The 15,414-nt window shown below is 49.9% G+C and overlaps 1 long non-coding RNA gene across 3 annotated transcripts in view; it reads right to left on the bottom strand.

Moving 5' to 3' along the window:
- Nucleotides 1-15,414, bottom strand: part of LOC144798872 (uncharacterized) — a 1,194,519-nt gene that overhangs the window by 567,028 nt on the left and 612,077 nt on the right. For all 3 annotated transcript variants that reach the window (XR_013603685.1, XR_013603683.1, XR_013603684.1), the window contains exon 3: nt 682-784. This is a non-coding gene — a long non-coding RNA (uncharacterized LOC144798872). The remainder of the gene's footprint in view (nt 1-681; nt 785-15,414) is intronic.

The following is a 15,414-nucleotide window of genomic DNA, read 5'->3' as shown; positions in this document are numbered from 1 at the left end:
GAAGAATTAAGTCGGGTTTTGGCAGCTGAGCAGATCTGAAGTCTAATTCAAGCAGAGTAGGCATTCATTAACAGGGCGTTCAGTGTCTTTGTGGGTAGTGTTCAGTGGGGCGGCGTTGATTCAACAATGTTCTCTGGAGGAAATAGATTGGCCTCACCCTGCTTGTACTTTGCACTTTATTGCAGATATTTGCTGTGTTATTTGTTATACAGAAAACGAATCAAAACAGATTCGAACAAAAAAACAATGTCCTCTGTGAGTGTCTTACAAGGTGTGCAGGTGTGTGGAGTTTGTGTAATTCAGAAAGGGGCTAAAGAAACACCTATTTATATAACATGCGCAATAACTTGCTTGAGATTTTCTCTTTCATCACTGAGTTTCCAGAATGGTATTTATATCTGAACTTTACTGGGAAACATCAAAACTGATATACTGCCCTTAAGTTTGAAAAACGTCTAGAACTTGAGGTTTGGTGTAGTAATGTTGTGTTACAGCTAGGCAAAGGACAAAGAGAAACGAGACCTTGATAACTCTTTGACCAACAGGGTTCTTGTATAAGTTTTTCCATTTAGGACTGAATAATGTCTTTAAACTAAGACAGCTTTGAATCTCGTCTGGTGTGTTTTGCAAATGAGTGTACACTTTTTTTTGAACAGACACAACAAACTCTTGCTTACTCACCCCTTTGTGATTACATAATCACTGGTAAGATTTCAACACATGCTTTGTTGTCCTGAGTATCTTATGCAAATAGCTGTGACACTTAATGATAAGCAGCTCCAACCTAAGGGACAAGAATAGAAACCAATTATGAAACGAAACTCAAACTATATATTTAAGTTTCAAAACCCACAAAAATTGCAAGACGTTGTTGGCACATATTATGGCAACACTCTACATTGTGACACACCTACATTCAGACAGATGATTTGCAGGTTCTGACCACCCTACTGTAGATGTAAATTCGGGCTGTGAAATCTTGTCATTTTGTAATGGTAGCCAGATTCATTCAGGGGATTTCATACTTTACAAAGAAGTATGAACATTCAAGAATTTGCTCAAAGCAGACTAGTTAAAAATACCCCAGCTCCTACCTCCAGATGTCCCACCAAACATGTATGAGACATTACTCTGCATTAATTGATTCTGTTCCGTCTCAATCTCCATTTCCCAATGCCAGAACACCAGGACAGAGAGGTGGGAGAGGGCGAATTCCAGTATCTTGGATATGAGATAATAAAGGGCTTGCCTTGTGTTGTTTCCCTGCTGGCACCTCTCTCTACTCTGGCACTAGGGACACAAAATGGTGGTTGCACCGAGCCGCGAAGGTTGGAAAACATACGGGCACTGTCAAGCCCATCAACTCCACCAATTATTTTTCTATTCCTGCTAAACTAGCTGCCATCACTTGGTCTCAGTCTTGACGCAGCTTCTCCCACAACAGATGCGCGATAATTTGGTCCTCTCCTGTCCCATCATTCCAGATGCCCTGTGTGAGAAGTTGGCCTGATGTGCAGTGCTCACTATTCTAGTGATCACTATATATCAGTCCAAACAACCCTTATTGATGATTGGTTGTAAGTCAACCTTATAGACCAGCTATCCTAGTAGCATGGATACGAGCAGTCTAAGGCTAAGACTCTAGAGGGCGTGTTAAGCCAGCTGTTTTACCATCACATTACCCCTTGAACACCCAGTGAAAGGACACCACACAAGTGTTATGAAAATAAACAGTGTATTTATTAGAATCACAACAACCCTGTACTCTTTATGAGGACAGGGTGCTAAGCACACAACAAAACTCTTACGAAAATACTTTTAAGTTAGCACGTTACACAAATGCCCGAGGGGCACGAAAAACCATATACGCTAAAAGTGGAATGCGAATTACTAGCAGGTAAGTAACAGTTCTAATAGGCTTTGGAATCGCTAGGACTGGACTAGGGAATCGTTAGATTACTACTAGGAGGCCTAGGGGACTCGGGTGCAGAGTGTGCACTCTCACGCGGGATGCGGGACAAAGTCTATGGAAGCTAGAATTCACAAAGTTAGTGTTCACGGGCGAACCCGACCTGGTAGGGAGAAAATGACAGTGGATCCTGACCCTTGGATAGTGAGGCTATGCTGGGACACCGGAGTGCCGAAGTTACCTAGCCCAGGGGCTGCAGCTGCATAGGTCTGAAAAGACGTCGGGGATCTCGTTGCCGGACCAGGAGCCTGGAAGGAAGAAGTTGCTGGCAGGCGACCAGTGAAGAAAAGTTCGATGGATCCAAGCCTGGATCAAGGAAGAAGAAAACCTGAAAGCAGAGGGGACCAAGTTCTTGAATCACTAGCCAGTGATTAAGTGGGCACCAGGATGGCACCGGGCGAAGTCACCGCAGTCAGGTGAGTGGGCGCTGCTGGGCTCTGCAGTCTCTCGGACCAGGAGGCGTTGTCGGCGACCAGGATGGAGGTGCGAGCTGTCCCACGAAGGATGAAGTCGTTGGCGTCGAAGTTACCCAGGATTGGGCAACAAGCCTTGGCTAATTCAAGCCCACGCGGTGGACTCAAAATGGCGTCTTGAGTGGACCAGGAGGGTCCGGGGTGCTCCTCTTCTGGAAGGGAGCAAGGGCCAGTCTGGAGCAACCAGACCAGCAGCAGAAATGTCGTCGGGCGTCGTCAGGAAGGCCACAAGCCAACGGGCTAGTAGCCAAACAACGCGGTGAGCAGCGGAAAGCAGAAGGGCCCCACGCAGATCGTGGAGATGCTGGGGGGCTGCACTTCGGAGCTGGAGCTGCTCAGAGTCGGGGCTTCTCGGACCCCAAAGCACTCACCAGTAGATTACTCGGTGGGCTTGCTGGAAAGAAGTCGTGCAGTCTTGCAGATGGCCGGTCCCTTGAGGTCTCGTCGCACCCACGGTTCTCAGCTGGGCTGTAGAGGTGGGTAGAGGTCAGAGGTGCCAGGGAAGCCGGTTCTCGTCGAGCTGGGCAGTCGGTTTCCGGAGGAAGGACTTGCAGCAGACCGCAGTGTTCTTAGATGGTGCCTGCGGATGCAGGGTGACTACTCCTTAGTCACAAGGGAGAAATCTTAGGAAGAAGTCTTGAGTTCCTTTCGCAGAAAGTAGTTTCAGGATTCAAAGATGATCTGATTTGGAAGGGGGCCAGTCTCTACCTTTATCCTGTAAAAAGGGGCTGGCACGCGACTAAGTCCTGCCCTATGGGTGGGACTAGGAGGGGGGTGGTTACACCCACTTCCTTGGCGGGCTTTTCCCCAGCACAGGGTCTGGAGTGACCCTGGAACTGGTTCCAGCCAGCCTATGCACAGTGAGCACCGGGGTGCCACGTGCAGTCACCTTCCTCTAAAGCCCTGCCTACCTACAATACACAAAACCCTGTCTGGGACGGTGCTGGCACCGCCCCTGGCAGGAAACCCTTTGTCCTTATCTCCTGCTCTGGGAGGACTCCCAGCAGCAGGAGGGCAGACTTGTGTCTCGGTGGCAGCATCCATTTTGTGGATGCTAAGGCTCTGTCTGACTTTTAACCGGGTTATAGGTTACAGGCATGTCGTGTCCCTCTAGAAGGGTGGAATGCTAACCCCGTCGCCAGAATTGGCGAGGGGTTAGTATTCCAATTCGTATGACACCTTACTCGACATGTTTTGATAAAGCGATACCAGAGTTGGCACATAACCGCGAGGATTATAATGCACTTAAGAGTATATGGTATGCGATATCATGGAAACGGCTAAGGGATGGATCCCGAAAGCCGCAGACAGGCTCAGCTCATGCCAGAGCACCATCTCACACGATTCCAAGCACTCTGCCTTCAGGATTGTTAAGGCCTGCTATAGGAGTGACTGATAGGAGATCTGTGTGTCCATTTTTAGGGTTAGATATAGGTATACTATATCTAAAGCAAAGGGTGAGTACACCACCTTGCCCCAGCTGTCGTGCAGCCAGTTGTGTCAGTTTTAGTTAGTCAATCCAGGGGTGGCACAATATATGCTTCAGCCCCTGGGAGACTTCTGGGTGCACCTCAGCCCTGGGTACAGGGACCTGGAGAGGGCCCAGTGCCAATTCAGTACCTGAGTACAATTTGGATAGAGAGAACAGCTAGGCTGTGGGTCTGATTAGCAGGCCCACAGCCAGGGAAAGTCGTAAACCAGTGCAGCAAAAAGCAAAAATCTGGGTGATCATAGGATTGCAGACCCTACTCTCCTACATGACCCCCCCCCAAACTTTGGGACAATAAGCTAACCTTGACCAGGTGAGTCTTCTTGCTCTAAGTGGAAATACCTGGAGAGCCCATCAGCATTGCTGTGATCAGTCCCAGGTCTATGCTCCACTGTAAAATCCATCCCCTGTAGGGAAATGGACCACCTAAGCAGTTTGGGGTTTTCACCCTTCATCTGATTTAGCCACAAGAGGGGCTTATGGTCTGTCTGAATGGTGAAGTGAGTGCCAAACAAGTAGGCCCTCAGCTTCTTCAGGGCCCAGACCACAGCAAAGGCCTCCCTCTCAATAGCTGACCAATTTTTCTCTCTGGGTGTCAACCTTCTACTAATGAAAGCAATAGGCTGATCATTACCATCAAAATTCAGTTGAGACAGAACAGCTCCCACACCCAACTCAGAAGCATCTGTTTGGACAATGAATGGCTTGGAGTAATCTGGACTCTTGAGGATAGGTGCTGTGCACATGGCCTGCTTTAGGTCATTGAATGCTTTCTGACAGCTTGCTGTCCACTGAACTTTCTTTGGCATCTTTTTGCTTGTCAGGTCATTAAGGGGGGTCACTATGGACCCATAATTTCTGACAAACTTCCTATAGTACCCAGTCAGGCCCAAGAAAGCTCGAACCTGAGTCTGGGTGATTGGAGGAGTCCAGTCCTTGATGGCCTGTATCTTACTCTCCAGTGGCTGAACCTGGCCTCCACCTACAAGGTGGCCCAGGTATACAACCTGTGACTGCCCTATCTGGCACTTTGTGGCCTTGATAGTGAGGCCTGCCTTTTGCAGGGCCTCTAACACTTTCCTCAGGTGGACCAGGTGATCCTCCCAGGTGGAGCTAAAGACAGCAATATCATCAAGATAAGCTGCACAGAAGTCATCCAGCCCAGTGAGGACTTGATTCACCAACCTTTGGAAGGTGGCAGGTGCATTTTTCAGTCCAAAGGGCATTACCACAAATTGATAATGCCCTCCAGGGGTAGAAAATGCTGTCTTAGGTTTGGCTTCCTCAGCTAACCTGATTTGCCAATACCCAGCTGTCAAATCAAATGTGCTTAAGAAGTTGGCAGAAGCCAATCTATCTATAAGCTCATCTGCTCTTGGTATTGGGTGGGCATCAGTCTTAGTGACTGCATTGAGGCCTCTGTAGTCTACGCAAAACCTCATCTCTCTCTTACCACCCTGGGTGTGAGGCTTTGGCACTAGAACTACTGGGCTAGCCCAAGGGCTATCTGAGGGCTCAATGACTCCCAGTTCCAACATTTTCTGCACTTCAGTTTTGATGCAGTCTCTAACATGATCAGGCTGCCTGTAGATTTTACTCTTGACAGGCAGACTGTCTCCAGTGTCAACATCATGGGTACACCAATCAGTTTGGCTGGGTGTCAGAGAGAACATATGTCGAAAGGATTGCAGAACTTGCCTGCAATCCTGTTGCTGATGTTCAGTGAGGCTGCCACAAAAGACAACACCATCAACTGACCCATCATCAGGATTCTGAGTGAGCAGGTCTGGGAGAGGGTCACTCTCTTCCTCCTGTCCCTCATCTGTGGCCATGAGCAAGCTCATGTCCTTCCTGTCAACATATGCCTTGAGCCTGTTAACATGGAGCACTCTGAGAGGGCTCCTGGGAGTTCCAAGGTCCACCAAGTAGGTAACCTCTCCCTTTTGCTCAATGATGGTGTGGGGCCCAGACCATTTGTCTTTCAGAGCTGCTGGGGCCACTGGCTCCAGCACCCACACCTTCTGTCCTGGCTGGTACACAGTCAGTACAGCCTTTTGGTCATGCCAAGCTTTTTGAAGTTCCTGGCTGGCCTCAAGGTTTTTAGATGCCTTCTCCATATACTCAGCCATCCTGGAGCGGAGACCAAGTACATAGTCCACTATGTTGGTTGCAGGCTTTTTGAGAGGTCTCTCCCATCCTTCCTTCACCAAACACAGGGGTCCTCTTACAGGATGCCCATACAGAAGCTCAAAAGGGCTGTAGCCAACCCCCTTCTGTGGGACCTCTCTGTAAGCAAACAAGAGGCAGGGGATCAGGACATCCCATCTTCTCCTAAGAGGTTCAGGTAGTCCATGAATCATCCCTTTCAGGGTCCTGTTGAATCTCTCAACAAGCCCATTGCATTGTGGATGATAGGGTGTGGTGAACTTGTAGTTCACACCACACTCTTTCCACATGGCAGTCAGATATCCTGACATGAAGTTTGTACCTCTGTCAGAAACGACCTCCTTAGGGAAACCCACTCTGGAGAACACTCCAACTAGGGCTCTTGCCACTACAGGGGCTGTAGTGGTCCTAAGGGGAATAGCCTCAGGATACCTGGTGGCATGGTCCACCACCACCAGTATAAACTTGTGTCCTGATGCTGTCTGGGGTTCCATTGGACCAACAATGTCAATCCCCACTCTTTCAAAGGGAACCCCCACCACAGGTAGTGGTATGAGGGGGGCCTTTGTTGTGCCACCTGACTTACCACTGGCTTGGCAAGTGACACATGAGCGACAAAACTCCTTGGTATTCTCATTCATATGGGGCCAGTGAAAGTGTGAGACAAGCCTGTCCCAAGTCTTTGTCTGACCTAAATGACCTGCAAGGGGAATCTCATGGGCCAAGGTGAGAAGGAAACCTCTCAGAGACAAGGGGATGACCAGCCTCCTGGTTGCACCAGGCTTGGGGTCTCTTGACTCAGAGTACAGGAGTCCATCTTCCCAGTATACCCTGTGGGCACCTGTGGCATTCCCTGCAGCCTCAGCAGCAGCCTGCTGTCTGAGGGGTTCAAGGGAAGGGCAGCTCAACTGTTCCTTCCCCAGGTCTGCTCTGGAGGGTCCCCCTGAGCCCAGAAACTCAACTTGATCAAGTTCAAGCTCTTTAGGCTCAGTTTCCCTCAGCTCTTCTAGATCAGCCTCCTCAGAGACTTGATCCTCAACCTGGGGCAAGGGGGAAGGCAAAGCCTTACCCTTACTGCTCTTCTTCTTGGAAGGTGTCTGGTCCATAATTTCAGGATCCAGCACCTGTTCAGTGGGGCATCTTCTGGCCTGTGACCTAGTCACAGCAAGCACATGTGCTGGCAAGCCTAACATCTCCATGTGAGTCCTCTGCTCCACTTCTGACCATTGTGATGACTCCAAATCATTGCCCAACAAACAATCCACTGGGAGGTCTGAACTGACTACAACTTTCTTTTGTCCCTTCACTCCACCCCAGGAGAAAGCTACAATTGCCACACTATGACTAGTAGTGACATTGCTGGCATTGGTCACCAGGAAATCAGTACCTGGCATGATCTGTCCAGGGTCCACAAAGTTAGGTGTCACCATGGTGACACTGGCACAAGTGTCCCTATAGGCCTGAGCCATCTTGCCATTAATCAAAGGTGTCTGCCTGTATTTGCCCAAAGTATTGGGACTTATTTCAGGGGACATATCCATATCCCCTGTACAGACAAGGACAGCCTGAGTGAGTGTGCCAACTAAGTTGTCAGACCCCTCAGTACCCAAGGTTAACCCAACTAATGCCTTGGGAGTGACACTACCACTACTGACTGTACTAGGGGGTGCAGTTGCTTTAGGAGCTGTAGTGGCAGGAGTTTGTCCTCCTCCTCGTTTGGTGCACTCACTAAACCAGTGAGATTTACTTTTGCAGTACTGGCACCACCTTTTTGACTGGCCTTCTTGAGTCTTCTTCTTCTGGGAAGCCTGACCCCCACCCTCTTTGGTTTGTTGGGGACCTGGTGAAGACTTCTGGTCATTTTGCTCATTCTTAACATTACCCTTCTGGTCTGCTTTCTTCTGACCACCCTGGTTCTGGTTCTGGTTCTGCTTGATCCTTGTCCTGACCCATTTGTCTGCCTTCTTTCCCAATTCTTGGGGAGAGGTCAGATCTGAATCAACAAGGTGCTGGTGCAGCAACTGGTTCTGACAATTGTTCAAAATTTGTTCTCTCATCATTAGATTATACAATCCTGTGTAATCTGTAACCTTGCTACCCAGCAACCAGCCCTCCAAAGCCTTAGTGGCACAATCCACAAAATCAGACCAGTCCTGAGACTGAGTTTTCTGGGTGTCTCTGAACAGCAACCTGTACTGCTCAGTGGTTAAACCAAACCCATCAACCAGTGTATTCTTCAGGACCTGGTAATTGTTAGCATCCTCCACTCTTGTAGTGAGGAGCTTATCTCTACCTTTACCATCAAAGGAGAGCCACAGTATAGCTGCCCACTGACTCTGGGGAATGTTCTGCACAGTGCAGGCCCTCTCCAAAGCAGCCATCCATTTCTGGATGTCATCCCCTTGCTTAAAGGGGGGCACTATTTTTGTCAGGTGTTTAGTATCTAAACCCTTCTCTCTATCTCTTGGGAGATTGCTGCCACCAGTGGGAGCTAGCCCACTCATCTGCTGCTCTCTTGCCAGGGCAAGCTTCTCTTTGGCCAGGGCAATTTCTTCCCTTTCAATCCTCAGTTCAGCTTGTCTCATCCTAGCCTCATGCTCCTTTCTCTGAGGGGAAGTAAATCTCCTCTGTGGAGGATTCCTTCTCCCCTGAGAAGAGGCATTAGAGTGCAGAGATCTATTGGAGTCCCTAGAAAGAGATCTATCTCTCCTAACTCCAAGGTTAGGCCCACTTCGGGTTAGTACTGGGGGGCCCCCAGATCCTAGCCCAAGTAAGTCTAAGTTGGTCCTAGTTAGCCTTCTGACTACCTCAAGACCTTTGTCTACCTCATCCCCAGAGAGTACCTCCTGATCCTCCTCCTCAACTGCTGAATCAGTGTTGTGGAGATCTGGATCCCCAGAGGTTCCCTCTAAGGCTGGCATGCTCTCATGTAACTGAGAGAGCTTTCTGGCATCATATGTCTCTAAGAGACCTATCAGAAAGGGAATGGTGGGGTTAGACCCCTGCTTCAGTTTCCTGGAGACACAGATTTGTCTCATCTCCTGAAAGCTGAGAGCTGCATATCTTGAAGTGACCTGTGGAGGGTCAACACTGACCAGGGGAGTCTCAGTAGAGTCCCCCTGAGTCGACATGCTTTTCTAGTGAGGTGTAAGTGGTGCACTTACCTACACTATATGTTTGCCTACTGATCCCTTGCTAGAGTTGTAGTTTAGGGTGTGCTAGGCCCTAGGAGCTACAACAGCTGGTTCAGTAGAACTCAGAGTATTCTAAGCTAAGTTATATGTACCTTTAGTACTTATGTGATCTTTCACAAGATATTCTTAGGGCATGTGTGGTAAAACAACAGCAAGCTCAAATCCCACCGCTGCCACCAATGTGAGAAGTTGGCCTGATGTGCAGTGCTCACTATTCTAGTGATCACTATATATCAGTCCAAACAACCCTTATTGATGATTGGTTGTAAGTCAACCTTATAGACCAGCTATCCTAGTAGCATGGATACGAGCAGTCTAAGGCTAAGACTCTAGAGGGCGTGTTAAGCCAGCTGTTTTACCATCACATTACCCCTTGAACACCCAGTGAAAGGACACCACACAAGTGTTATGAAAATAAACAGTGTATTTATTAGAATCACAACAACCCTGTACTCTTTATGAGGACAGGGTGCTAAGCACACAACAAAACTCTTACGAAAATACTTTTAAGTTAGCACGTTACACAAATGCCCGAGGGGCACGAAAAACCATATACGCTAAAAGTGGAATGCAAATTACTAGCAGGTAAGTAACAGTTCTAATAGGCTTTGGAATCGCTAGGACTGGACTAGGGAATCGTTAGATTACTACTAGGAGGCCTAGGGGACTCGGGTGCAGAGTGTGCACTCTCACGCGGGATGCGGGACAAAGTCTATGGAAGCTAGAATTCACAAAGTTAGTGTTCACGGGCGAACCCGACCTGATAGGGAGAAAATGACAGTGGATCCTGACCCTTGGATAGTGAGGCTATGCTGGGACACCGGAGTGCCGAAGTTACCTAGCCCAGGGGCTGCAGCTGCATAGGTCTGAAAAGACGTCGGGGATCTCGTTGCCGGACCAGGAGCCTGGAAGGAAGAAGTTGCTGGCAGGCGACCAGTGAAGAAAAGTTCGATGGATCCAAGCCTGGATCAAGGAAGAAGAAAACCTGAAAGCAGAGGGGACCAAGTTCTTGAATCACTAGCCAGTGATTAAGTGGGCACCAGGATGGCACCGGGCGAAGTCACCGCAGTCAGGTGAGTGGGCGCTGCTGGGCTCTGCAGTCTCTCGGACCAGGAGGCGTTGTCGGCGACCAGGATGGAGGTGCGAGCTGTCCCACGAAGGATGAAGTCGTTGGCGTCGAAGTTACCCAGGATTGGGCAACAAGCCTTGGCTAATTCAAGCCCACGCGGTGGACTCAAAATGGCGTCTTGAGTGGACCAGGAGGGTCCGGGGTGCTCCTCTTCTGGAAGGGAGCAAGGGCCAGTCTGGAGCAACCAGACCAGCAGCAGAAATGTCGTCGGGCGTCGTCAGGAAGGCCACAAGCCAACGGGCTAGTAGCCAAACAACGCGGTGAGCAGCGGAAAGCAGAAGGGCCCCACGCAGATCGTGGAGATGCTGGGGGGCTGCACTTCGGAGCTGGAGCTGCTCAGAGTCGGGGCTTCTCGGACCCCAAAGCACTCACCAGTAGATTACTCGGCGGGCTTGCTGGAAAGAAGTCGTGCAGTCTTGCAGATGGCCGGTCCCTTGAGGTCTCGTCGCACCCACGGTTCTCAGCTGGGCTGTAGAGGTGGGTAGAGGTCAGAGGTGCCAGGGAAGCCGGTTCTCGTCGAGCTGGGCAGTCGGTTTCCGGAGGAAGGACTTGCAGCAGACCGCAGTGTTCTTAGATGGTGCCTGCGGATGCAGGGTGACTACTCCTTAGTCACAAGGGAGAAATCTTAGGAAGAAGTCTTGAGTTCCTTTCGCAGAAAGTAGTTTCAGGATTCAAAGATGATCTGATTTGGAAGGGGGCCAGTCTCTACCTTTATCCTGTAAAAAGGGGCTGGCACGCGACTAAGTCCTGCCCTATGGGTGGGACTAGGAGGGGGGTGGTTACACCCACTTCCTTGGCGGGCTTTTCCCCAGCACAGGGTCTGGAGTGACCCTGGAACTGGTTCCAGCCAGCCTATGCACAGTGAGCACCGGGGTGCCACGTGCAGTCACCTTCCTCTAAAGCCCTGCCTACCTACAATACACAAAACCCTGTCTGGGACGGTGCTGGCACCGCCCCTGGCAGGAAACCCTTTGTCCTTATCTCCTGCTCTGGGAGGACTCCCAGCAGCAGGAGGGCAGACTTGTGTCTCGGTGGCAGCATCCATTTTGTGGATGCTAAGGCTCTGTCTGACTTTTAACCGGGTTATAGGTTACAGGCATGTCGTGTCCCTCTAGAAGGGTGGAATGCTAACCCCGTCGCCAGAATTGGCGAGGGGTTAGTATTCCAATTCGTATGACACCTTACTCGACATGTTTTGATAAAGCGATACCAGAGTTGGCACATAACCGCGAGGATTATAATGCACTTAAGAGTATATGGTATGCGATATCATGGAAACGGCTAAGGGATGGATCCCGAAAGCCGCAGACAGGCTCAGCTCATGCCAGAGCACCATCTCACACGATTCCAAGCACTCTGCCTTCAGGATTGTTAAGGCCTGCTATAGGAGTGACTGATAGGAGATCTGTGTGTCCATTTTTAGGGTTAGATATAGGTATACTATATCTAAAGCAAAGGGTGAGTACACCACCTTGCCCCAGCTGTCGTGCAGCCAGTTGTGTCAGTTTTAGTTAGTCAATCCAGGGGTGGCACAATACATGCTTCAGCCCCTGGGAGACTTCTGGGTGCACCTCAGCCCTGGGTACAGGGACTTGGAGAGGGCCCAGTGCCAATTCAGTACCTGAGTACAATTTGGATAGAGAGAACAGCTAGGCTGTGGGTCTGATTAGCAGGCCCACAGCCAGGGAAAGTCGTAAACCAGTGCAGCAAAAAGCAAAAATCTGGGTGATCATAGGATTGCAGACCCTACTCTCCTACACCCTGTCCGTAAAACGACCAGTACTTCCGCCCCCAATTGCCGGACGGCGGACGCCATGATGTACCAGGAGAGGCTTCCTCTCTCTCTCTCTTCACGTATTTTTTTAGGAGCCTGTGTCCGTTTTGTGCGTCTCTCAGTCTCACCAGAACAACAGACGGAGCTTACAATTACGAGGCATCTTCGTGCCGCGCCTCTCCGTGGGCACGCGCCGTGCGGCACGCGTCAGCACCAATGGCGGGAAATGTGCAGCGACAGGGCACGCGCGGCGCGGGGCAGCCTCGAGCCAGGGATCTGCGGCTCGAGCGCTGACAATGGCGCGAGGCAGCCCCAGGCGGAGGCGTTCAGGAACATCTGCTCCCCAGCAGCAGGCCGCAGCGCGAGCACACGTCCAGGGCAGGATTCACTGACGCATGAGACACGCAAGGGCGTGACAACACGGAAGTGCAATCACGGCTTCTATGTTGCATTATGTTGCATAGTTTAATGTGGCCCATGCTCAGATAAATAGCCAAAAGCTAAAAAAAAATTGAGGCAGATATAACCACAGCAGCTAGCTATAAGAATATCAAGGCGTGGCAGGTGTTAAAGCTAGGGTGACCAGATCTTAAGAACCAAAAACCGGGACATTTTACAAAAACAGAAGAAGGACTACAATTTTACAACAACGGAGTGGCGCAGAATGACAACTCTCATCAACCTAGGAACACAGAAGAGGCACTAAGAAAATAAATAAAATGTAATCTAAAGCCAGCATCAGACCTGTTAATGAAATTGCTTACTTACAACAACTGCTAACTAGCACAGATTAGAACACCTAAAAGGTGATTCTCACTGTGTTCAGTTGATCCCCTCTAAAACTCGGGATATGAGCCTAAATGGATGAAATCTACCGGGACAGCTGGTTAAAACCGGGACTGTCCCAGCAGATCCGAAATGCCTGGTCAACCTAGTCAAGACGGACCAGGTCAGAGGTGCCGCCCCATCGAAACATGGTAAAGGTGCAGGGCCCGCATGACAGATGTGCAGACCGCACTCGGCAGAGATGCACACAGTGCTATGGCAGAGTTGCAAACCGTGCACATCATGTACATGCCAACATTTTCGAAGAAAAAAGGGGGAGATTTTTTACGAACGAATCGGGAGAATGTATTTCACCCATTTACATCTACTGAAGCAGAGACAAAACAAGGCAGGAGACAGCGAAAATAAAGCCATTTTTGGCTTAAAAAACCGCGAGTCTCCCCTGAATCATGTGTATTGGTATGTCTGATAGCAGTCAGGTGTGAAAATGCATAACAGCAGAGGTGTAGGTTCACTCACTGCAGAGGCACAGACCACACGCAGTAGAAGTGCAGGCTGTCCCATGATGAAGTGCTGAGTAGTGGCGTCACAATAGCCCATACGTACGGGGTCCCCTGAGCTCCAGGTAGCCCCCTTCTGGCACTGTGGATGGGACGAAGGGATCAGGCCCCTGGCCTGAGAGCTCTTGATTTGGTGGGGGAGGGGGGGCCCCATGTACTTTAATATATTATTCACTAGTAGTATAGATAAAAATACATAGAAAATGAAGAGTCTTGAGTCACTCCTGTGTCCCAGGCACTGATTTTGCCACCTTTGAGGCCATGGGTTGCAAAGACAGTGCCAAGAGTCCCAGAGGGCGACAACCCCTAAATGACATCCACGGGGCCCCCTCGAGGTTTGTTACACCACTGGTGCAGAAGACACGCAGTGTAGCCTGCATCATGGTTGAATTGCTGCCCTCACTATGAAAGAGGTGTGGCCTACATGTTGACACACATGTAGACTCCAACATGACCGAGGTGCAGAATAGACAGTATAGGGGCAGTCCATACCCTAGCAGCGGCGCTGACCGCACTGCAGAAGAGTAGACCACACACAGTAGAAGTGCAGACTGTCCCAGGGCAGAGGTGCAGATCCATTATGACAGAAGTGCAGACACACCTCAATAGAAGTGCAGGCCAACCCTTGGCAGCAATGCTGACCGCACGCAACAGAGGGATCAACCAAGCCACGGCACAAGTGCAGACCGCACAATGCAGCAGTGCAGACAGGGCCGGTTCTAGGATTTGCGAGGCCCTGGGCTAAAATGGAATGTGCGTGGCCCCTCTAATGTAGATAAGTGGCCCCTTTAGGAGACCATTCACAGACACTGTGGGAGGCCCATTGTCCAGTATTTTGCCCCCCCCACAGTTTTAACTTTCAGACCACAAGCATTTCTCACACCTTCAGTCCGACAGGTGTGAGAATTGCTTGTGGGCTAAAAGTTAAAACTATGGGGGTGCCAAAATGCTGGACAATGGCCTCCCACGGTGTCTTTGAATGGGTCTCCTTGCAATTGAAGGGAGCGTCTCCCTCCCCTATGCCTCAAGACACCATCCCTGAGAGGCCTGGGGAGGGGGGCTCCTCTGAAGGACCTTAATTGCAAGGCAACACCTTTCTCTGAAACGGATCGCCAGGGAAACAACAGGACACACCACCAGTGCGTGGCCCCATGCTGGTGGGCTGAGTGCGAGGCCCTGGGCAGCTTCCCATGCTGCCCATGCCTAGCGCCGGCCCTGAGTGCAGATGTCCCTATGGCAGCGGTTCAGACAGTACCATGGCAGAGGTGCCAACCACACTATCAGATGCATACACATGATATTAGAATGCTATTAAAGTGTCTTAGATAACAGGATAAGTTATGTTGTTTTTCTCTGGCAGCAGCACAGATGGGAGGAGGGCAGTCATTCACCTACATGGATGTCTGGGCCAGGCTTCGTAGTGCAAATGTCACCTGACCTTTTAACCCACACCAATATTATTCTACAGTTCTCTCCTACCTCACAAATACATATTCATACCCATGCTATTTACTTGTAATGCTTTACTTTGCCATACAACATTCTTGTAAAGCCAGACCTAATGGTGCTGCAAATGCTTGTTTAGTTTTTTGCATTTTCTAGGTTTAATCCAGGCAATGTCCTGACATCTACTAAGTCGCTCAGCACCATAGGTGGTTATTTTCATGGCCAATGTGGTTACAAGGATTGGGAGCTGTTCCTCTGGGGTTGGTCAGACATTCAGGGGTGCAGTTTCTGGTGACTTTATATGTTATGCAGCTAGTCTTGAAGATGCTTTCGGCTTGATCGACGAGCCAGTGTAGCGCCTCCAGAGTAGGAATGATGTCAAACTTCATCAGGCCTTTGACAAAATGCTGGTGTAGCATGGCTTGTGG

The sequence above is a fragment of the Lissotriton helveticus genome, chromosome 12 (assembly GCF_964261635.1).
Source record: "Lissotriton helveticus chromosome 12, aLisHel1.1, whole genome shotgun sequence".
Classification (NCBI taxonomy): Eukaryota; Metazoa; Chordata; class Amphibia; order Caudata; family Salamandridae; genus Lissotriton; species Lissotriton helveticus.
Note: the sequence above shows the minus strand (reverse complement) of the source record. Positions and strands in the feature narration are given on the sequence as shown.